Source organism: Chionomys nivalis, chromosome 22 (assembly GCF_950005125.1).
Source record: "Chionomys nivalis chromosome 22, mChiNiv1.1, whole genome shotgun sequence".
NCBI lineage: Eukaryota > Metazoa > Chordata > Mammalia > Rodentia > Cricetidae > Chionomys > Chionomys nivalis.
Window position 1 is genome coordinate 33,187,975 of NC_080107.1, and position 23,190 is coordinate 33,211,164.

Here is a 23,190-nt window from a genome sequence, read left to right on the forward strand (position 1 = left end):
GCCCAAGCCTGCATATATTTTTAACACACTGTAAATAATTTAGAGGTTTTCTTTGTCTTTGAATCTCTCTTTATTGTATCTCTCTCTCTTTTTCTAACCATATGAGTCTTTATTTTGCCAAGCAGTATGAGTAGGATTAAATCCGTGGCTATGACAGCTGGACCCAGCCCATTCCTTAGCTTTATGAGATTCAGCCTCACGGCAGAGGTTCCAGCTATAGCCATGTTTATTTCCACAACTCTATGGCATTTTGAGGTCCCTGCCACCACCAAAAATGATGTGGTCAGCTACTTATAAACACCATTTAAGTGTTCGGTTGTGGGGCCTCTTAAAAGAGCTGTAAGGTTTTGCAGCTAAAGCTGAGTCAGGAAGCCTCTCTTAAATGAGAGTACTTGCTTGGCTCTAGCAAGTAGAGCACACCTGAGAAAATGCTGCTTTTAATAAGCCATGCTTAACTCTATTCTTTTCTGTCTAGAATTACTTTCCAAGCTCTGTCAGGCTATGTGTGGATGCAGTTGTCCATGTGGGCGCCATTTGTTGACTGAGCTTTTTGTCCTGCCCAGTTTCTGGATTTGTTAAGTCCCAAAGAAATCACACAGAGGTCTACATTAGTTATTAACTGATTTGCCTATTATTCTAGTATATGTTGGTGTAGGAGGTTCTTCTATTCATGTGTTGCTTTTATTGGTTAATGAATAAAGAAACTGCTTTGTGCCTGATAGCTCAGAACTCAGGTAGGCGGAGAAGACAGAACTGAATACTGGGAAGAAGGGCAGAGTGAGAGATGCCATGGATCTCCTGCCCTCTGAGACAGATGCTGGTAGAATCTTGCTGGTAAGGCACAGTCACATGGCGATACACAGATTAATGGAAATGGGTTAAATTAAGATGTAAGAGTTAGCCAATAAGAAGTAGGAGCTAATTGTCAAGCAGTGTTTTATTGAATACAGTTTCTGTGTGGTTATTTCAGGTGTAAGCTAGCTGGGCAGCTGGGACAAATTAAGTGGCCCCCTCTCTTTACAACAAGCAACTCAATGGTTTTTCTAGCTTCTAATAAACCAGTGTCTCAAAGCATCTGAAAATAATTGCAAAGTTTCTATACTGCCTTGCCCATTGCTTTGGTCCTATACTGTGAATGCATGCATGCCTTCTGAGCACATTGATATGTATGCTCTTTTCTATAAGCTGTCCTTATATGTCTAGCCTTTCCTCATGATAAACATAAGTGATCACCTTGTAAATTTTTGTTCAGACACAAATTAACAAAAACTAAAAATAAAACAAAAATCACATAAGGAACCTCCCTGATAATGGGCTGTACATTTCATGTAGCTTTCCTTTGCTTGGGGAGGAAAACAGTTGGCAGAATGTCTGAAACTTCTTCTTCCTATTATATCAACTTGTACCCAATGTATTTTTAAGAATTGTTTTATTTATTATTAGCCATAGATTTATTTTCAAAATAATGTAGTTATCTCTGTCAATATGAAAATATTTTGATGGGTTTTTAAGTTTATCATTTATTTCAAAATTTGATATACTATGTACAATATTTTACTAACAGGAACAAATATTTTAATTCACTAAGAAAAATCACAAGGTTTTTATTTATGGATTCGGTCCGTATTTATTAAAAGTTACAAAACAGAATATGTATTTGTTAGTATGGGTGGCAAATACTTCTCTGTAAAAATATAGTTCAAGTATTCACTTGCCACTCCTATGCCCAATATTATAACTAAATTGTACAGTTAAAATTGAGCTTCAGCTTTTTTCTATTATGTGTGTGAGTGCAGGTATATATGTGCCACAGTAAACTACAAAGGTTCACGGACAACTCACAATGGCTAAGCAGGATACTGATCTGTGAGTATAGTAGATTCTAGATAGGAGCTATTTTATTTCTATGCTCCTTTAGCAGGATAGTTGTATTTGATTTTTCCGTAGGTCCATGACCTGTGTAGTTTCAGGTTCGTGGCTAACCAAGCAGTAAGAATTTCAAGTGCTACCCTGAGGACTGCCTTTTCTCTGATAACCAAATAAGTTAGTTATTGCCTTTTATTAGAATAAATTTAGAAAGATAGACACATTAGATTATATCTGCTAGTTCAAAAATAACATCTATCTAAGCTATTTGTCTAGTGTGTCTGATGGAAAAGTCAAGAGAATTAATTATACTTTGTAGGGGATTCACATCTGTTTGCTTTAAGAAAGACAGCTAATTGACAGTTTCGAAGACCCCTCAGTCAATGATTATGAATTAGTATGAATATATATTCACATATATTCTATTGTACATTTTTCATTGCCATTAATTAGCCATAAGATTTGTGGTAATCTCAGTTTTCCTGTCACTTAAAATGGGATAGCGTTAATATTATCTATTTTTCTGATGTTACTGTGAAGATGAACATAAACCAAGTTAGAGAAGGTACCTGAGAAGCCTGACAGTAACACAGTGTTTGTCTCCTAAGTGCCACAGTAGTACACTTTTTCCCCCTCCTCCCTCTGGGCAGCCTGGCTGTCTTCATACTTCGCTGGTAGTACAAGTATGCAGCACCACTCTCGGCTCAGTAATTCTTTGCATTTGCACCACATGCTTTTCTAACAGATTATATCACTTTCCTTCCAGATCAAACTTCAAAGAGGTCAGGAATAGTAGTACTAACAAGGAAATGAGTTTTGTCCAGTGTCTTCTGTATTTATCCAGGGGGCTCTTTTCTAATTCCTAGACACAAGCATCAGCTTTCACTATTTAAAAAAATGCGTTTTACATGTATTTGCAGTTTTGTCTGCATGTATTTGCACTATGTGAGTGCCTGGAAGTGGAATTAGTCAGTTGTGAGGGATGCTGTGTGTATCAGAACTCAAACCGAGGTCCTCTACAAGAAATAGCAAGTGTTCTAACTAACCACTGTACCACATCTCCTTCCCCAGGTATTCCTGATATGTGAACATCTAACTTCCACCTTCTCTTAATATCCTAGCCATAAGTATTACGGTTAGAGAGCAAGTGCTTTAGCGAAGTTCCTGGAACTTTCAAGTTTGTATGCAAATGAAATGACAGATATTTAAAAAGCTTTGGAAAGTAATTTAAAATGATAAACATAAAGTTGAATTTTTTATTACTTTGTTATAATTTTTTAATAGTCATTTTCTTTCATGGTAAACTAGAAACTTTTAAAAAACAATCATTTCTAAAAAAGTAAAATCTTTCTGAGCTATTTTTTTCTATTCTAGTTGTTTTTGTTACCTTCATTCAAAGATGGCTTTAGCAGGAAATTCTATGTTGCTCCTAAGGATTTTGTTGAATTTCTAAGTGTACATAGTACCTTAGTTTTTGTTGGCGGAATTAATTTTATTAGCATATGGTGGTGATTCTGACATTTCAGGTATTATACTTTAGCATAGTGCTAGATAGTCTTTTTTAAAAAGCTGTCTAAAAGAAATCTTTCCAATAATTGTTAGCAATCATATAAAATTCTGTGACAAAAAGAGATGGAAAGTATTCCTCTCCTGTATCCTATCTGGATGTGAGGAAAAGAAATTTTGGCCCACGTAAAATTTCTCTATAATGTGTGCTCAACATAGTGTACCTCCATCACTTCCTCCAATGTGAAGGACTTGGACAGGTGTTATTAATAAAAAGTAATAATAAAAACTCTTCTATTTTAAATAAGGATGCTATTCTCCCAGCTTTGAAGCTTGCACATACTCTCTAACTTATCCCAGCTTTCGCTCATCTGGTCTTTAAATGGCTTCTTTCATGTGGTTGGCCCACGAGCCGTGCGTACTGCCGTTCAATCACGCCACTGTACGTTGCCATCATGAGGGTGGTTTGCATGATTTGCATTTCCTGTGCTGTTTGAGCTTCAATGAGCTCCAAGCGCCACGAAGAAGAAACCACTGCCAAATAATGCAGTGATTTTAGTCAAACCAGATGAGCTTGTACCAAAGTCAGGCTACTAAGTCAGTTGGGGGTTGGGAGGTGTTGTCAGGATATCCTGTTAAAAAAGGATACTTCAAGATGTCCACAACTGCAAGATGTAAGTTCCTATACAAATCTGGTCCTGCAGTAGAAGCAGGTTACATTTAGTATATTAAGTAAAGTAGTTGAAATAAATAATTATATGTACGTTATTCTTAGAAAATTTAGTTTTGCATTTTAGTATTATGTCATGCTGCCAGTGTAATTTTTTATTGTGACAATAATAGATTTTAGTGATATTAATTTCCTAACCATACCGAATGAAATTTCTTTGGAATTAAATTATATACATTGATTATTTGTCTCCTTGTTCTCCAACAGAAAACTTACATTGTGTTAAAACATGATCAATAAAAGCTGACCAAAAAGTAATAGAAAATGGCATAGTAACGGGCCTATGAACAGCTACTAATGTGAGGAAGAAAAAAGAAATATGCACCAGCTACTAATCTTCATGAAAAACATAGACAGATGGGGAGACAGACCTATATGGTGCCACAAATAGACGAATATCTTGTAAGGATTTCAAACAAATGTTGAAAGAGCCACAGTAATTTCAAAAGTTGGTTTAAAAGTATCATTTGCTTATAAATACGGTGTATTTATTCTGCTCACCTGAAACCTAACCTTTAAATTGTTATTAAAATATTTTATCAATATTAAAAACAATGTAGACTAAACCTATACATAGCTCAGAAAAATTAAAATAAGTTTCACTGTAAGCAGTGTATATTTTTTCAGATACTTTAGATTTAGATCTAGTGTCTTACAAGAAATATTTCAGTAGAAATCTTGCTAAGTGTTGATTGATAATAGTGTCAAAGATTTCCTATTCTGTGTACAAACAATTGAAGTCTAGTTATGCTCATAAAAATAAACCTGACAAACTAGCTGTGGATTCTTGTAGTTATTTGATTATATTCTACTGACTAACCAGTACCTGTTGTGCATGTTATACACGTACTGATGAAGCTTGTAAGTGACACATACTTACTGTAGAAGTTAATATAAAATACTATATTAAAAAGGTGTGAAATACACATTACCCAAATGTGGTTTTATATTTTGTATGCATTATGTATAAACCTAAGAACCTATTTTTTGTTTTATTTGTTTTATTTTTTTGATGGGTGCTGGTCTATTTATGGACAATATTTTGTTAAATTTTATTTATATTTTGTTCAATAATTTTCAGTTTAACATAAACCTAACTTTAATATAGCTTTTATCTAGTTCTTAATTTGGCATATGTATTGTTGTTAGGTTATCTCTCCTGGAAATGTTGCTTCAGGCAGTAATATTTTTCAATTTGATCAAAGTGATATTTGCCTTATCTGGCTTTCTCACATCCTCAGCTTGGTGTGGTTATTGATACTGGTTTTAGAGTAATGGCACAAATGTCATGTAGGTATTAAAAATATTGTTCCCGGGTAGGTAAATTAGACTTCAGAACATGTCATCAAAACAAACTGTTCACACCTCTGAGGAACAAAAGGCTTGATTTATGGTGGAGCAAAGTATGAATAACTGTGGCCTGGGAACGTGCATCATTAGGTCTCCCTAAACATAATGATCCAACGAAGAAGCAGTTTGTTGGAGTTTTTATAGTAACAGAACAAAGAAAGTTATATAAATCAAGGCATTAAAAAAAACACATTGTCAGAAACAGATGTGCAGCACTGTGCCCTGCAAAGGAGGCAGTTATAGGAAGATGGGGGAAGCTGTCCTTATTCCTCAGATGCCATCTGATGACAGTCTTATATTGAGTTGGTGGAAGCTAATGGTCTGCTAAGTTAATAAAGGTCTGTGTTTGTTAGTCACAGTATGCTAGGCAAGGGGCTAAAGCTAACCCAATCAGACCCTGGACCTGCAGCATCCCAACCTTTCCTCATTATTGCTGTTTTAATCATTCGGTCCATCCTTACAGCACGGCTTCTTTCCAGAAATTCACATTTATAGACATTACAATAAAGTTTAGAGACTTAGTTTTATGTAAATAAAATTGAAAAGAAGTAATATTGGAAAACCTTTTCTTTGAGTATTTTTCTTTGTTACTGAAATGGCTGTTCTTGACTGTTAAGTGGACTACATCTGGAGTTAACTAAAACCCAAACAGCTAGGTACACCTGTGAGGGATTTGTGTTGAATTGAGTTATTTGAAGGGGAAGACCTACTTTTAATCCAGATCTTTTGAGGTGGAAAGACCCACATTTAATCTGGTCACAGCTTCTGGTGGCAGCCTATTTAAAGGGCATGGAAGAAGGAAGTTTTTTTTCTTTGCCTGCTTGCTATCACTGGCAAGTTCATTCCTTCACTGACATTAGAGCCTGTTTCTTCCAGATTTAGGATGTACTGAAGACCAACTGAGACATCTAGCCTCATGAACTGAACAACTACTGATTCTTGGCCCTTTTGTTCACAGGCAGTCATTGCACAACAGCCTGTAAGCCATTCTGATAAATACCCTTTATAAATATATTCATATACATGTATATGAATATATTTATCCATCCATTCATCCATTTACCTGTCTATCTGTCTGTCTGTCTATCTATCTATCTATCTATCTATCTATCTATCTATCTATCTATCTATCTATGCATTTCATAAGTTTTATTCCTATAGAGAACCCTTCATTTTGAAGAAACTATTCTTGAATCCAAAATAAACTTTATTCTTAACTGCTTAATACCATGCGAGAAATGAATACATTTTGCATTAGTTGTCTTTATGAAACATTTCAACACTGCAATTTGTGCATAAATCATGAACATCACTGGCACACATTTTTCTGACCTCACAATATTAGCTGTACTCCTTTTGCAATCCTAGCAAATGTGTTTATGAAGATTCCAGCAATAATAGTCTAAATAAGAAACAGAAGCTAAAGTTATGAGCCAAACAGATACCTATCAGTTTCCTTGAGTTTAATCTGATTAAAATATGGATCTCAAAAACATTAAATACAATGTCATGTTAGAGAGGCAATGTGTGATAAATATAGTTCATGACAGGAACATGTTATTAGATCAGCATTACTGGTGACTCTGTTATGGAAATTTCCTTCTAATTTAGTTAGGGTTCCCCTATGTTCCACTCAGTGCATCACTGTACTTTTGTCTTTAATATCAAATAGATCGTTTTCTGTTGAATGAAAGGCAATTTTCCTACTTCCAAATCTCATAGACTGTATTGTCATCACTAATCAAACAAGTCATACAGGAAACTAGCTATTTATTTCAAATAGGAAAACCAATATGCACCATAAAAATGAATTCATACTGATCATTGCATATTAGGTTCTATAAACATCATACCTAAAACTACCTCGTCCTTACCAAGAACAGGCAGTCATCCTTGCCGCCGCCGCCTCCTCCTCCTCCTCCTTTTTTTCTTCTTCTTAAAATGTGAAAGACTTCTACTTGGCTAAATCACAGATAATTGAAAGCTACCCAGATTTAAGAATAGTAACTTTTTGATGTAAAACACGTTGAGAATTTCACATCTAAATTTATTACCATCACACCATGTTTACTCTTTACTTTAAATAATAGGCATAGAAAATTTACTAGTGTAACCTGTTTATTTGCAGACAGGTACTTATTTTTAAATATTAGAAGGCATTTAGAAAAATATTTTTAAAGAGGGAGATGAGAAAGATTTCATTGGAGCTCTTAGAACCACTTCCACTAAAAACATGGTTTTCATTTAAAATGTCATCAGTGTGGAACAAAACATCAATTAAATACTTATCTTCTCTCTTAAAAGAGTAAAAAACAGGAATGAAAGAGAAAGAAGGGACAGCTAATGCATTGTTGATTCTTCTTAAGGAACTGTTACTTACTCTATTGTGAGTTACTTATGGCTGATGGAATACTATTTTTTGCTTCTCTCAGTTGCATCAGATGTGTGTGTGTTTCCTTTTCTTTGAGACAAGGTTTGTTTGCATGTGAAACTAACCCTGTAGAACATCCTGGATTTGAACTCACAAAATTTGCCTATTTCAGCCTCCAGCAAGCTGGGAAATAAAGGTTTGAGTCACCAACACAGCATTTTGGCAGATTTTTTTTTCTTTTTTGGTTCCATTAGATGTTTATATTTTTACAAGGATAAATCCACTGAGCAATATACCTAATTTCATGGTCTCTAAGCAGACACTCACAATTCAAATTCAGTTTTCTAAATAAGAACTTCTTCAGAAATTATTTTTCTTCTTTGTCCATAATTATTCTTAAGCACATGTTAGAAGCAGAATGTGTCTTCATCCCCCATACACTTTCCACAGCAAATTGAATGCAGGTTTTTCTTAGAGGGTTTATCCAGTGAAAACCTGTGTGTAAATTGCAGCAAAAGCATTGAGTTCCTTTTAGAACTTTCTGGGATGTGAATATGAGATAGTAAGTTGCTTTTGTCTAGCTGTGCTCCCTGAGTACTGGATGGGGTTCTTGTCTAGTGCGTCTGAGGCCATTTCCAACAATCTGTATTAGTATGCTTTTGTTCTGACTACACCTTGGGAGGATGTTACAATCCAGGTTCCTCTCCTGCAGAAGAGATGGCTCTGTTTCTTCTGTTAGGTACCGTTAGGAACATCCAGTGTAACTTAATTGTGTGGTGCATGTGCTGTGCTTTAAGGTATTTAAATTACATTAGAAATTCCAGGTCAAACAAAAATATTGGTACTTTTGTGCCATTATGTGCACAGCTTTATATTAAAAGCATGTGTTTTATAATTAATAGAAATAATTCATACTAAAAATGCCACCAATGTCTTATAAGAGAGTTTTAGTATATCCCTTACAATTCATGCTGGAACCCTGATAGTAATAACATTCTTGTCACCCATAAACACTGTATGTACCTGTTTTAGCTTTCATCACTGTGACATAATTTCTGAGAGACTCACTACGTCTGTAAGGTGGAGCAGCTGATGTGAGTTCACAGTCATTGGCCTTCATTCTGTGACTAGTTGGGCTTCTGCTTTTGGATGTGTGTTGAAATATTGTTTGTCTTGGTGGGGTACATGACTGTAGAGGCTATTCACCTTATAGCAGGCAGGAAGGTAAACACCATGGTGTCTACTATGGCATGCCCCCATTTACCAACTTTTTTCCTCTAAGGCACCAGCATTTCTCATCATATTACATAAGCTGGTGACAAAACCTCTAACTCATGTTTCTTTGGGGTTACCTTTCCAAACTATCACATTACCTAGGTACAGTGTTAGTGAATGTTCTACAGCAGCCGAGTTAGCAGAGCCTAATTTAATTCAGCTAACATTTGGGACAGTATCAAGGGAAATTGTTTATGTAAAACTAGGCCACTTTTAAAACTAAGTTTTCTGTTTTATATTCTTTGCACCATATTTTCAACAAAACATTATTGTTTCATCTGAAAATGACAGGATTGTTTTTCTCAGAAATTACATAGGTATCCCTATTCTTTGAACAACAACTGCAGCAAAGGTTCTTGCTGATAATGTTTACTTAGTCTAGGAGGTTCTAATTTTAGTTTGGGTACTATCACTGGGCTGGTTGAAGATAATCTTAAGGCCTTTGTTTATGTTTCTCTAATTCTAATTTGCATAAAAGTTATCTTTGTGAAAATTCCTTTGACTCTTCTCCCTATTTACTAAGAATTAGAAATTAGTAACTTGAGAAGAGGGAGAGATGTGAACTGATCACTAAGCTCCACTGTAGGGTGCCAGTGAAGGGGGAAATGCAGTGAACCTGGGGTCCATCACTTTAGTTTCAGATCCTTTTTCATTTCTCTAAGTACCTCTGAAGAACTTCTTAGAATTTCAGAGTCCATACCTGTAGCATGATTTCTAATTTATTTTAATAATAAAAACCCAGAGTCAAATGTTAGGGTAAATGCTGAAAGATCAGAGAGACAAAGGAGCAAGCAAAGGCAACCTCTTAACCTTGCCAACCTCTCAGTTGAAAAGAGGCCCTTCCTTACCACTTTCTCTTTTTGCCTAACCTTAATCATTTCCTGTTTACTCCCAGGTGCTAGTTGGGATTATAGGCATGTACCATCACTACCTGGTCTCTATGGTTAACTTGCTCTGTATGCTGATCTCCAAACAAACTTTGTTAGAGCACAAAGTATGTCCACATTTTCCTATTTCTGTATAAAACACAAAAAAGGCATAATTAATATAAAAAAACGTACAAGTACAGTAACTATATATAATATATAGGCAATAAGTATATCAATAATGTCTAGTCCATTTACATTTGGCAGATTCAGAGAAAATACTCCATTATCTGCCCTTCTTGGTGAGTCCAGAGGTTTGTACCTAATTCACCTTCTGTCGTAATTTGCAATGCCAAAACTATCTTTTAATGTCTCTCAGCCTTATATATACACACTTTACATCTGTTTAGTGTTGTTCTTCTATGAATCTGGTAACAAGGAAAACTATTACTATAGCTATAACTATAAAGTTTTCAACTCCATCAGAGACTCGAGAAGGAAATAATATTACCTGAGTAAGTAGGAAGTACAAGCAACTCCCAAAAATTGTGATAAATGACAGAAACAGCTGACTTCCTGGACAGTCACCCAAAGTTCCGTGGCAATGCTGGGGCATCCATCTTTGGGTTCTGTGAAGCAGAATATACTGATGGGCTCTCCTACCTTGTCTTGGCAGAGTTCTGCAGTTCTTTCTTTTGTGTCTTGCTTGTCCAGTTTCAACAACATAATGTCAGCAGTAACTCAAGGGCACTTTCTTATTTAATGGCTTACTTTTGCCACTAAGAAAATAAACTTCATATGGAGTCTATTCAATGCCTATTATCTCTCTGAAGTAGATTGGTACTGCCAGGAGCAGACATTTCTCATAGTCATGAAAAAAATCTATGTTATTAAATTATCTCTTTTTATTCATTTTTATAACTTATTTGTATATACCAACTGGTTTCTGTTTCCTCCACTCATCCCATTCTCTCCCCCGGCCTCACTTCCAAGTCCCTTGCCCATTGATCCATTTAGATGGGTTAAGGCCTCCTGTGGGAATCAGCAAAGCATGACATATCATGTTGAGGCAGGACCAAGCTTCTCCCCCTGCATCAAGGCAGAGCAAGGCATTCGACCATGGGGAATAGGATCCAAAAAGCAATCTCATGCATTAGGGACAGGTCCTGGTCCCACTGCTAGGGGCTCCACAAAAGACCAAGCTATACAACTATTGCCCAGATGTAGAGGGCTTAGGTTGGTCCCATGCCATTTCCTTGTCTGTACATTCAGAGTCTGTGAATTCCCACAAGCTCAGGTCAGCTATCTCTATGGATTTTCCCATCATGGTCTTGAACCCATTCATACTTGCTCATAAAATTGTTTCACCTCTTCTTCAACTGGATTCCCAGAGCTCTGCCTGGTGCTTGGCTGTGTATATCTTTATCTACTTCTTTCTATTAGGTACTGGATGAAGGCTCTATGATAAGGTAGTCATCAGTCAGATTATAGGGGAAAACCAGTTCAGGTACCCTCTTACACTATTGCTAGGAGTCTTAGCCAGTATTATTCTTGTGGATTCCTGGCAGTTTTCTTGGCACCAAGTTTCTGCTAACCCCATAATGGCTCCCTCTATCAAGATATCTTCTTCATTACTTGTTGAATGAGCTGCGGGCTGTGTTCCTGCCACCCAGCTCCCAGCCGCCTGGCTACTTATGCCCTGGAATAACACACAAATTGTATTCTTTTAAACACTGCTTGGCCCATTATATCTAGCGTCTTCTTAGCTAATTCTCATGTATTAATTTAGCCCATTTCTAATAATCTGTGTAGCACCCCAAGGTGCGCTTACCGGGAAGATTCTAGCCTATGTCCATCCTGGGTCGGAGCTTCATTGCATCTGCCTCAGAGAGCAGAGCTAAGCCGTATGAGCTCACTTCCTCTTCCTCCCAGCATTCTGTTCTGTTTACTCCACCCACCTAAAGGCTGACCAATCAAATGGGCCAAGGCAGTTTCTTTATTAGCCAATGACCTTCCTCCATCAATTACTCATTTCCTTGGTTCTGCCACCAAAACGACTATCCTGATCCCTCATGTTCCCATCAACCTATTTTCTTTCCTCTTTTCCAACCTCCCAGTTTACCCAAGACATCTCATCTGTTTCCTCTTCCCAGGGAGATCCATGCATCCCTCTTAGGGTCCTCATGCTTACCTAGCTTCTCCGGGGCTGAGGAATGTATTCTTGTTATTCTTTGCTTTATATCTAATATTCACTTATGAGTGAGTACATACCGTGTTCGTTCTGAGATTGCGTTACCTCACTCAGGATGTTTTTTTTTTTTCCTAGTTCCATTCTTTTGCCTGCAGATTTCATGATATAATTGTTTTTTTTTTTCCACTAAATTTTACTCCATCATGTAGATATACCATGTTTTCTTTATCCATTCTTCAGTTAAGGAGCATCTAGTTTGTTTCCAGGTTCTTGCTATTATGAATAATGCTGCTATGAACATAGGTGTGCAATTGTCCTTGTTGTATGGTTGAACATCCTTGGGTATATATGCCCAAGAGTAGTCTTTCTGGGTCTTGAGGTAGATTTATCCCCAATTTTCTGAGAAACCACTATATTGATTTCCAAAGTGGCTGTACAAGTTTGAACACCCACCAACCGTGGAGGAGTGTTCCCCTTACTCCACATTCTATTCCACAGAGACTGTCATTAGTGTTTTTTATCTTGGCCATTCTGACAGGTGTAAGGTGGTATTTCAGTGTTGTTTTGATTTGCATTTCCCTGATAGCTAAGGACATTGAAGACTTTATAAAGTATATCTTGGCCCTGCGTTGCTTCTGTTGAGAATTCTCTGCTTAAATCTTTACCCCATTTTTTTTTTTTTTTTTTTTTTTTTTTTTTGGTTTTTTGAGACAGGGTTTCTCTGTAGCTTTTGGTGCCTGTCCCGGAACTAGCTCTTGTAGACCAGGCTGGCCTCGATCTCCCAGAGATCCGCCTGCCTCTGCCTCCCGAGTGCTGGGATTAAAGGCGTGAGCCACCACCACCCGGCTTCTTTACCCCATTTTTAATGGAATTCGTTGATATTTTGATGTCTAGATTCTTGAGTTCTTTATATTTTGAATATTAGTCCTGTGTCAGATGTTGGCTTGGTGAAGATCTTTTCCCATTCTGTAGACTGATGTTTTGTCTTATTGACAGTGTTCTTTGCCTTACAGAAGCTTTTCAGTTTTAGAAGGTCCCATTTATTAATTGTCAATTTAGTGTCAATTCTATGAATAATGTTTTATATTCGGGAATTAGTCTTCTGTGACACTGTGTTCAAATGTACTTCCCGTTTTCTTTTCTATCAGTTTAAATCTAACTTGATTTATATTTAGGCCTTTAATGCACTTGGATTTATGTTTTGTGCATGACGATAGATATGGATCTACTTGCATTCTTGTACATGCCACCATCCAGCTGTGCCAGCCCCATTTGTTGCAAATGCTTTCTTCTTTATATTATACCATTTTGGCTTCTATGTCTAAAATCAGGTGTTCATAGGTATGTGGGTTTATGTCAAGGTCTTTGATTAGTTTCTGTTGATCCACGTGTCTGTTTTTATGCCAATACCACACTGTTTCATTGCTAAAACTATATAGTAGAGCTTGAAGTCAGGGGTAGTGAAACCTCCAGAAGTTACTTTATTGTACATGATTTTTTTATCTATCCTGGGTTTTTTGTTTTTCCACATGAAGTTGAGTATTGTTCTTTTGGGGTCTGTGAAGAATTATGTTGCAATTTTGATAGGGATTGCATTGAATATATAGATTGCTTTTGGGTAAGATTGCCGTTTTTACTGTGTTAATCCTACTGATCTATGAGCATGTGAGATCTTTCCATTATCTGACCTGTTCCACAGTTTCTTTCTTCTGAGACTTAAAATTCTTGTTATATAAGTCTTTTACATGTTTGGTTAGAGTTACCCCTAGATATTTTATATATATTTTTTGTGGCAATTGTGAAAGGTGATATTTCTGTGATTTCTCAGTCCGTTTACCATTTGTACACAGGAGGACAATTGATTTTTATTTGTTTATTTGTTTATTTATTTATTTATTTGCTAATCTTGTATCCAGCCACATTACTGAACATGTTTATCAACTGTAGGAGTTCTCTGGTAGAATTTGGGGGGTCACTTTTGTATACTATCATATCATTTGCAAATAATGGAAGATTGACCTTTTCCTTTGTAGTTTGTATCCACTTGATCTCCTATTATTGTTTTATTGCTCTAGCTACAACCTCAAGTTCTATTTTGAATGGATATGATGAGAGTAGACAGCCTTATCTTGTCCTTGATTTTAGTAGAATCCTTTTAGTTTCTCTCCATTTAATATGATTTTGAGTATAGGCTTCCTGTAGATTGCCTTTATTATCTTTAGGCATATTCCTTGAATCCTTGTTTCCTCCAGAACCTTTATCATGAAGGTTTGTTGGATTATGTCAAAGCTTCTTTAAGCATCTAAAGAGATAATTATGTAGTTTTTTTCTTTCAGTTTGTTTATATGTTGGATTATATTGACAGATTTTTTTTTTTATGTTGAATCTTTGGGATGAAGCCTACTTGATCATGTTGGATTTTTTTTTTTTGATGTGTTCTTTGATTTTGTTTACCAGTATTTGGTTGAGTATTTTTGCATCAGTGTTCGTGAGGAAGATAGGTTTGTAATTCTCTTTCTTTCTTTCTTTCTTTCTTTCTTTCTTTCTTTCTTTCTTTTGTTTGGGTATCAGAGTATATGTGGTCTCATAAAAAGAAATTGACAGTTTTCCTTCTATTTTTATTGTGCAGAACAATTTGAGGAGTATTGGTATTAACTCTTCTTTGAAATTCTGATAGAATTCTGCGCTGAAACCATCTGGCCCCTATTTTTTTTTTTTTTTTTGGTTGCAAGACTATTAATTACTGTTTCTATTTCCTTAGGGATTATAGGTCTGTTCAAATTGTTTATTGGGTCTTGATTTAATTTTGGTATCTTTTACCAATCAAGAAAGTTGTCAATTTCTTTTAGGTTTTCTTGTTTTGTGGAGTACAGGTTTTTGAAGTATGACCTAATATTCTCTGTGTTTCCTTGGAGTCTATTGTTATGTTCCCCTTTACATCTGATTTTGTTAATTTGAATATTCTCTCTACCTCCTGATTAGTTTGTATAAGGGTTTGCCTGTCTTGTTGATTTTCTCATAATCCAACTCTTTATTTCTCTGATTGTTTGTATTGTTTTCCTTGTTTCAATTTTATTGATTTCAACCCTGAGTTTGATTATTGATTTGTATGTGTGCCCCTAGTCTACTGGGATTGCTGGGGAGGTCTGACCACAAGGAGGATGTTTAGGTATGTTGAGTTGAACAGGAGGGTGGGTCTTAGCAGGACAGTGTCCAGTGAGTGGCAGAGGTTGGGGCCTGGAGGTAGGTCTCTCACCTGCCTGCACACTTGTGGAGGCTGCAGCGGAACAGTGGAATTCCACCAGAGGTGGGGGCAGGGTCCATCAACTTTGCTGGTGCTTAAATGGAAGGAGGACGAGCATATTGAATGTGCACTTGGGTTCAGTTAGGGCCTTGACTTTGGTTCAGTCCAGCTGAGAGGCCAGCAACTCACATGATTTACTAACTGGTATGCTTTTCTCCTGTGCCTGTTTAGTCTGCTGGGGTTCCAGGAGAGGGCTGACCGTGAGGAGGATCAATATTAAACATCTCAAATGCCATATTCTGCAGATCTCTGAAGCATTTGAAGACCACCTGTCTACCTAAAATATATGTTTTGCTTTGAAAACAACCTAACATTATTAAAAGTTACATTGTAATAGGTGACTAATTTGCACTTCCTTATTATCCTAATAAGTTGGTAATAATAACTTTCAAGAACAAAAAATTTGTATTACATTGTTAAATGTTTTGTATAAGTACAAGATCTTTATCAACGTTAAAAATCTATGTACAGTATATTCTAACAAAAATAATCTTAAATTTGTATCAATATACAAAATCCATATCAAAGTACAATATTTAAAACTAGTAGTTTCTTTTTTGCTTTAAAAATATATTCAATAAACTACCCTTTTATCCTCACATATCTATATCCCCTGGTTTTTTTTTTTAGAGTAAATTCAATAATCTACCCTTTATCCTATCATCTCAATACCCCCCACTATTTTTTTTTTTCTTTTTAAAACAAAAACCCTGAATCTAATCTTCTTTGGACTACTCGTTTTCCTGACCATTGCAAGTAACAACCTGTAACCAACCACCCTAAATGATGATAAATATCCATAATTCATTGAATATCCAAGAACTACCCACCCAACCTCTTGACATGAAGGTATCTTGTTCTTAAATTTACTTCCTCCTGTTTGGTGGTAACAGGATCCTGAAAAGAAAAATCTGTGTTAATTGTCATGTCCTGGGAGAGGTATCTTTATCATTTGCTGTCCAATCTCTGCATTATGGGAAAGGGCTTGTCTCAAGTCCTGACTTGAATTGTCTTTGAGGCTGGATCATCTCAGCTAGCCACCTTGAAATTGTCTGAGCAGTTCAAAGCCAATATTTAGGCAGTGTTTTTCAGTTTAGTGATGTTATCAGAGTCATGGAGGAGTCATCATTGTTGGGTCCCATCATATTTTTTTGGAATCTTTGGAGATCAAATTTGGTCAGATTATTTGTTTTGGTAATTTTTTCCTGGTAGTTCTCCCTTCTTCTTTGGATGCTTACTTGCCCAAAGGTCTTTAAAATCCCTCAAGATGATTGTTTTCATTTTCTTGGGAAGGAAAAACAAAGCCCTTCCTAACCCTAACTTTGGGGAGGCTCCCTTTTGGCAAATTATGTCTGATCAAACGAGAAGCATTTGCTAGTCAAATAAATTAGTTTAGATTGAACTGCCATGCTGTTTGATGAACTATCATCTCTTCTAATTAAGAGATCTCTGTTGTTCAAATCTAATCTTTATAATATATGCTTTATGGCTTCTCCTGAAATTTTTGTTTTATCTTTTAAAACTTTTCTATCATCCATAACAGTATGGTTTATTACAATAGACATTACATCCTTTAATTGTTCTGGGAAGTAGTTTCTGTCACAACAACAAGAAATGTCTGAACTGAATTTTGCATGGGGGCCTCCTAGAGACTCCTCAAGGCGTTTCCCAATAACAAAGGGTTACCTTGATTTTCCCTTGTTCATCTTCATTCATTAATCCAATGCTTGTCTTTGCCACACTTTCTGCATAATCCAGAAGTCAGGGGCGTTCTGTTTGGATTATGCTTAGAAAAAAAAACATTGTTTCAAGGAAAACTGTGTTTGCATTCCCTTTTTACCACAATTGAAACACTTGACATTCCCATTTTTCCTTAAACCTCTGGAAATCACCTCTCCTATCTAAACATCATCAAGGTCATGAGATTCAATATTGATTTCTATCTGGGATCCATTCCTCCAAGGGTGTTTTTCTTGCCTTTAAAGGTCTAATTAGCCTTTTGTATTGTGCATTAGCATTTTGAAAAACCAGCGATTCAATTATTATTTGTCGAGCTTTGAGTGTGGTATCATTCTATTTACTGCTGAAATTAATCTTTGTAAGAAATTTGTGAGGTTTCTTTTGAACTCTGTATAACTTTAGGAAATGACTCAATTTTCTTTCCTGCTTCTTCAATTCCGTCCCAAGCATTCAAAGCTATTGTGTGGCATAGAGTTGGGATGTGATCATCATATATTAGCATAATCTTTCTTCAAGAAGTTTATCTTGGGACATTTCCATACCACTTACTCCACTTTGTTGTTCAGTGGTCTTAGCTTCATCTTTCTACCAGGTTCTCCATTGTAATTGAGGACCAGGCTCCAAGACTGAGTCATGGGGAATAATTCTATTACAAGTTGACCATCTGCTTCACAATGGGCGAACAAATGCCATATGAGACTATCACTTCCTTGAATCTCATTAATTCTAACATTTTCGTAGAAGTCCATTCAGCTCTTGCATAGCCTTGGGGATAGTTATCATTTGGCAATTCCTGTAAGGTTATTGGATATGGATTAATCAAAGTTGGTTGTTTGGAAACCTTAGACTGTTTCTCTGTAACCTTAATAATGCAACATTTAAATTGGTTCTCCTTTAAATTCCCCTGTGTGGATTTGAATATCTCCATGATCTATTTCAATAATTTTTTAAAGGCCTGTTTCTTGCCACTCATATCAACTAACTTTTAAAGGATAAGTCAAGAATTATCAAACCAATAGTAAAGATTATCAAAATGATAATTAACATTATGTCAATCTCAATTAAGTTGATTATCTTTTCATTTTCTTGTTCCAAATTTAAGGCATTTATTATGTAATCATATAGAGATCTAACTCTCTCCTTTGTAATAGTGTTTCCATTTTTAACATGGGATAAAAACTCTCTTTTAACTAACTCTTCCCTTTAAAAATTCCCAAATTACTCATCAAATCTGCTGACGATGACAAATCAGATGTTGGTGAGATGTGAGGATGACTGCTGTGGTGTAGAACAGTAGAAACCCAGGCAGGTTTTCAGGCAGCAGCCTGAGAAGGGGGTCCAGGGAAATCTCACAACCCAGTGGGAGAAAAGAAAGCAAAGGGCCAGCAGTCTGTATAGGGGAAAGTGTGAAAGCAGCTAACGCCTGTAGCATTTGGAGCCCAAAATGCCTGTGGAGTTTGCTGCAGATAGCCTGCAATAGAAAAAATTCAGACCCACTCAGAGAGCTTGGGAAATAAAAGAAAGGGAAACCTTACAAGTGTGGCAGTGACCCCGCCCATGTGTGGCTTTGGCCTGTGCCAGTGGCACAGACAAGTGACATTTTCTGAATTTATGCCTTAAAGTTGGACAAGTTCTAATTGGTCTTAATAATAAAAACCCAGAGTAATATTTCATGATAAATGCTGAAAGATCAGAAAGAGAAAGAAGCAAACCAAGGCCACCTCTTACCTCGCCAACCTCTCAGCCAAAAAGGGGCCAAGCTCCTGTGTCTGCCCTGCCTTATCACTTCCTCTCCACCCAGCCATATCATTTCCTGTTTCCTTTCCCCAGGTGCTGGGATAAAAGGTGTGTGCCACCACTGCCTGACCTCTGTAGTTAATTTGAGGCTAGCTCCACACTCTGATCTCCAGACAAGCTTTATTTGTTAGAATGCAAACAAACTATCACCACACATTTTTTCTTTCTGGATTCCTTTGCAGCCAATTCCTGACCCTGGAAGTGTGATATGCTTTTACAGAGTAGATGCTACAAAGCAAGTACGTGCCTAGGCTTTTCTCATCAAGGTGTAGAGTAAAGGCTCCAATTTGCAGGGAGCTGAAATATATAACAAGGTATTGAACATGGATTTTATAAGTAAAAAAGGCAGTGTTCCAGGAATGAATATGAACTGAAATACCACAGAGCTTCAGCTGCATGTGCAGAAGTAGGGAAGAGACTGGTGATGGAAATATAGGCAGGAAGATGCTGTCTTCACATCATCATAGGGCTAGAACCCTTCATGTAAGTAGTGATAGGTTCCTGTGCTTCCCAGATTTCCAATGTCTCTATGATCACATTTGATGCAGAAATAACTTGAAGAAAGAAATCCTTTACAGACAATTTTTAAAAATATTGTTCTTTTTCCACTATGAGTTTTATTCAGTACTTGAATCCATGATTTCTCATGTAGAAAATAGGTTTGTGTCTCTTACAGGGTGCTTTTCATTCTTCCTCTTTTCTCCCTGTCTCTCACAAAAACGACTAACAAGCACCATGAAGATATTGGTAAGTAGTGAAGGACACAGCCCTGCTCCTGGTGTGCTCGTGGAGCTAAGTCTGTTTTGCTGTATGGGGGCCTTGAGTACCACCAGCCTCAGCACCCCCTCAGGGCTTAGAATAGGATGCCTATGGCAACAGAAATGTGGGGGTAAAAAAAGTAAGTCAAGTACATGGTTTTTTATTCCTTTGCATGAAGAAGCAGTGAGGAGAATAAGAATAAGAAACAACTTAAGGGGTGATCTCCACAAGGTTTTTAGTTTTTAGAGACATAGTTGGAAAATTCCATAGGAAAAGACAATGATATATGCATATCAAAATAAAAAAAAAGAGACAGGTAGAACCTGATAAACCAGCACTATGGAACAGGTGACACTATCTGGAAAGAGCCAGCATTCAAGGGAAAATATCTGACATTCCAAACTATTAGATAAGGTTGCTAAATAATTGTCCCTGGATCTTGGATTTACCCATTCTCCATATCCAATATCTTTGGTGATAACCAGCTTTAAGATGCGGTATGGCTGCCTTCTTACTCAGTGCCTGTCTTCTTTAGACATTTTTTTTATTTTTTTTTTATTTTATTTTTTTTTTATTCTTTTTTAATTAAAATTTCCAACTGCTCCCCGTTTCCCATTTCCCTCCCCTCCTCCCACACATTGCCCCCTCCCCCCACTCCCCTCCCCCATCCCCACTCCTCTTCTCCTCCCCCCAGTCCATTCCCCCTCCCTCTCGATACTGAAGAGCAGTCCAAATTCCCTGCCCTACAGGAAGACCAAGGTCCTCCCACTTCCATCCAGGCCCAGGAAGGTGAGCATCAAAACAGGCTAAGCTCCCACAAAGCCAGTTCATGTATTAGGATCGAAACCTAGTGCCATTGTCCTTGGCTTCTCATCAGCCTTCATTGTCCGCCATGTTCAGAGAGTCCAGTTTCAACCCATGCTTATTCAGTCCCAGTCCAGCTGGCCTTGAAGAGCTCCCAATAGATCAGTTCCACTGTCACAGTGGGTGGGTGCACGCCTCGTGGTCCTGATTTCCTTGGTCATGTTCTCCCTCCTTCTGCTCCTCATTTGGACCTTAAGAGCTCAGACCATTGCTCCAATTTGGGTCTCTGTCTCTCTCTCGATCTATCGCCAGTTGAAAGTTCCTGTGCCATTCTCCTTGGCCTCTCGTCAGCTCTCATTGTCCGCCACATTCCGAGAGTCCGGTTTTATCCCATGTTTTTTCAGTAGCAGTCCAGCTGACCTTGGTGAGCTCCCAATAGATCGGCCCCACTGTCTCAGTGGTTGGGTGCACCCCTCATGGTCCTGACTTCCTTGTTCATGTTCTCTCTCCTTCTGCTCCTCATTATAACCTTGGGAGCTCAGTCCGGTGCTCCAGTGTGGGTCTCTGGCTCTATCTCCATCCATCGCTAGATGAAGGTTCTATGGCGATATGCAAGATATTCATCAGTATGATTATAGGATAGGTTCATTTCAGGTTCCCTATCCTCAGGTGCCCCAATGAACTAACTGGGGACATTGCCCTGGGCATCTGGTAGCCATTCCAAGTTCAAGTCTCTTGCCACCCCTTAGGTGGCTCCCTTACCTAAGGTATGAGTTTCCCTGCTCCCCTATCCAACCTTCCTTTATCCCCAATCACCCCGATTCCCCCAGTTCCCCTCCTCCTCTCCTTCACACTTTTCTCTCCCCATCACCCCTCATCCCCATCCCACCCCACCCCCAAGATTCCAATTTTTTGCCCATCAGTCATGTCTATTTCCCATAGCTGGGAGGATATCTATATGTTTTTCCTTGGGTTTACCCTCTTGTTTAGCTTCTTTAGGATCACAAATTATGGACTCAGTGGCCCCTATCCATGGCTAGAAACCAATTATGAGTGAGTACATCCCATGTTCTTCTTTTTGGGTCTGGGTTACCTCACTAAGGATCGTATTTTCTATTTCCATCCATTTGCATGCAAAATTCGAGAAGTCATTGTTTTTTACCGCAGAGTAGTACTCTAATGTGTATATATTCCACAATTTCTTCATCCATTCTTCCATTGAAGGGCATCTAGGTTGCTTCCAGGTTCTGGCTATTACAAATAATGCTGCTATGAACATAGTTGGACAAATGCTTTTGTCATATGATAGGGCATCTCTTGGGTATATTCCCAAGAGTGGTATTGCTGGGTCCAGGGGTAGGTTGATCCCAATTTTTCTGAGAAACCGCCACACTGATTTCCAAAGTGGTTGCACAAGTTTGCAGTCCCACCAGCAATGGATGAGGGTACCCCTTTCTCCACAACCTCTCCAGCAAAGGCTATCCTTGGTGTTTTTGATTTTAGCCATTCTGACAGGTGTAAGATGATATCTCAAAGTTGTTTTGATTTGCATTTCTCTGATCGCTAAGGAGGTTGAGCATGACCTTAAGTATCTTTTGGCCATTTTAACTTCTTCTGTTGAGAATTCTCTGTTCAGTTCAGTGCCCCATTTTTTAATTGGGTTAATTATCCTTTTAAAGTCTAGTTTCTTGAGTTCTTTATATATTTTGGAGATCAGACCTTTGTCTGTTGCGGGGTTGGTGAAGATCTTCTCCCAGTCAGTAGGCTGCCTTTTTGTCTTAATGACAGTGTCCTTTGCTTTACAGAAGCTTCTCAGTTTCAGGAGGTCCCATTTATTCAGTGTTGCCCTTAATGTCTGTGCTGCTGGGGTTATACATAGGAAGCGATCTCCAGTGCCCATATGTTGTAGGGTACTTCCCATTTTCTCTTCTATCAGGTTCAGTGTGTTCAGATTGATATTGAGGTCTTTGATCCATTTGGACTTGAGTTTTGTGCATGGTGATAGATATGGGTCTATTTTCATTCTTCTACAGGTTGACATCCAATTGTGCCAGCACCATTTGTTGAAGATGCTTTCTTTCTTCCATTGTATACTTTTAGCTCCTTTATCAAAAATCAGTTGTTCATAGGTTTGTGGGTTAAAATCCGGGTCTTCTATACGATTCCATTGGTCGACTTCTCTGTTTTTATGCCAGTACCACGCTGTTTTCATTACTGTAGCTCTGTAATAGAGTTTGAAGTCAGGGATGGTAATGCCTCCAGAAGTTCCTTTATTGTATAAGATTGTTTTGGCTATCCTGGGTTTTTTGTTTCTCCATATAAAGTTGATTATTGTCCTTTCAAGATCTGTGAAGAATTTTGATGGGATTTTAATGGGGATTGCATTGAATCTATAAATTGCCCTTGGTAGAATTGCCATTTTTACTATGTTGATTCTCCCAATCCAAGAGCAAGGGAGATCCTTCCATTTTCTGGTATCCTCTTCAATTTCTTTCTTCAATGCCTTAAAGTTTTTGTCAAATAGATCTTTCACTTCCTTGGTTAGAGTTACCCCAAGATATTTTATGCTGTTTGTGGCTATCGTGAAAGGTGATGATTCTCTTATTTCTCTCCCTGCTTCCAGATCCTTTG

The 23,190-nt window shown here is 37.5% G+C and overlaps 1 protein-coding gene across 9 annotated transcripts in view; it reads left to right on the forward strand.

Moving 5' to 3' along the window:
* The window catches only part of Gtdc1 (glycosyltransferase like domain containing 1), a 338,560-nt gene that overhangs the window by 105,933 nt on the left and 209,437 nt on the right, over positions 1-23,190 (forward strand). The window contains exon 1 of one of the 9 annotated variants that reach the window (XM_057755272.1): positions 15,777-15,796. The exons of the other annotated variants lie outside the window; for them this stretch is intronic. The gene's annotated coding sequence lies outside the window, so the exon portion shown is untranslated. Of the gene's footprint in view, positions 1-15,776; positions 15,797-23,190 lie in introns of those variants that run through there. 9 annotated transcript variants of the gene reach the window in all.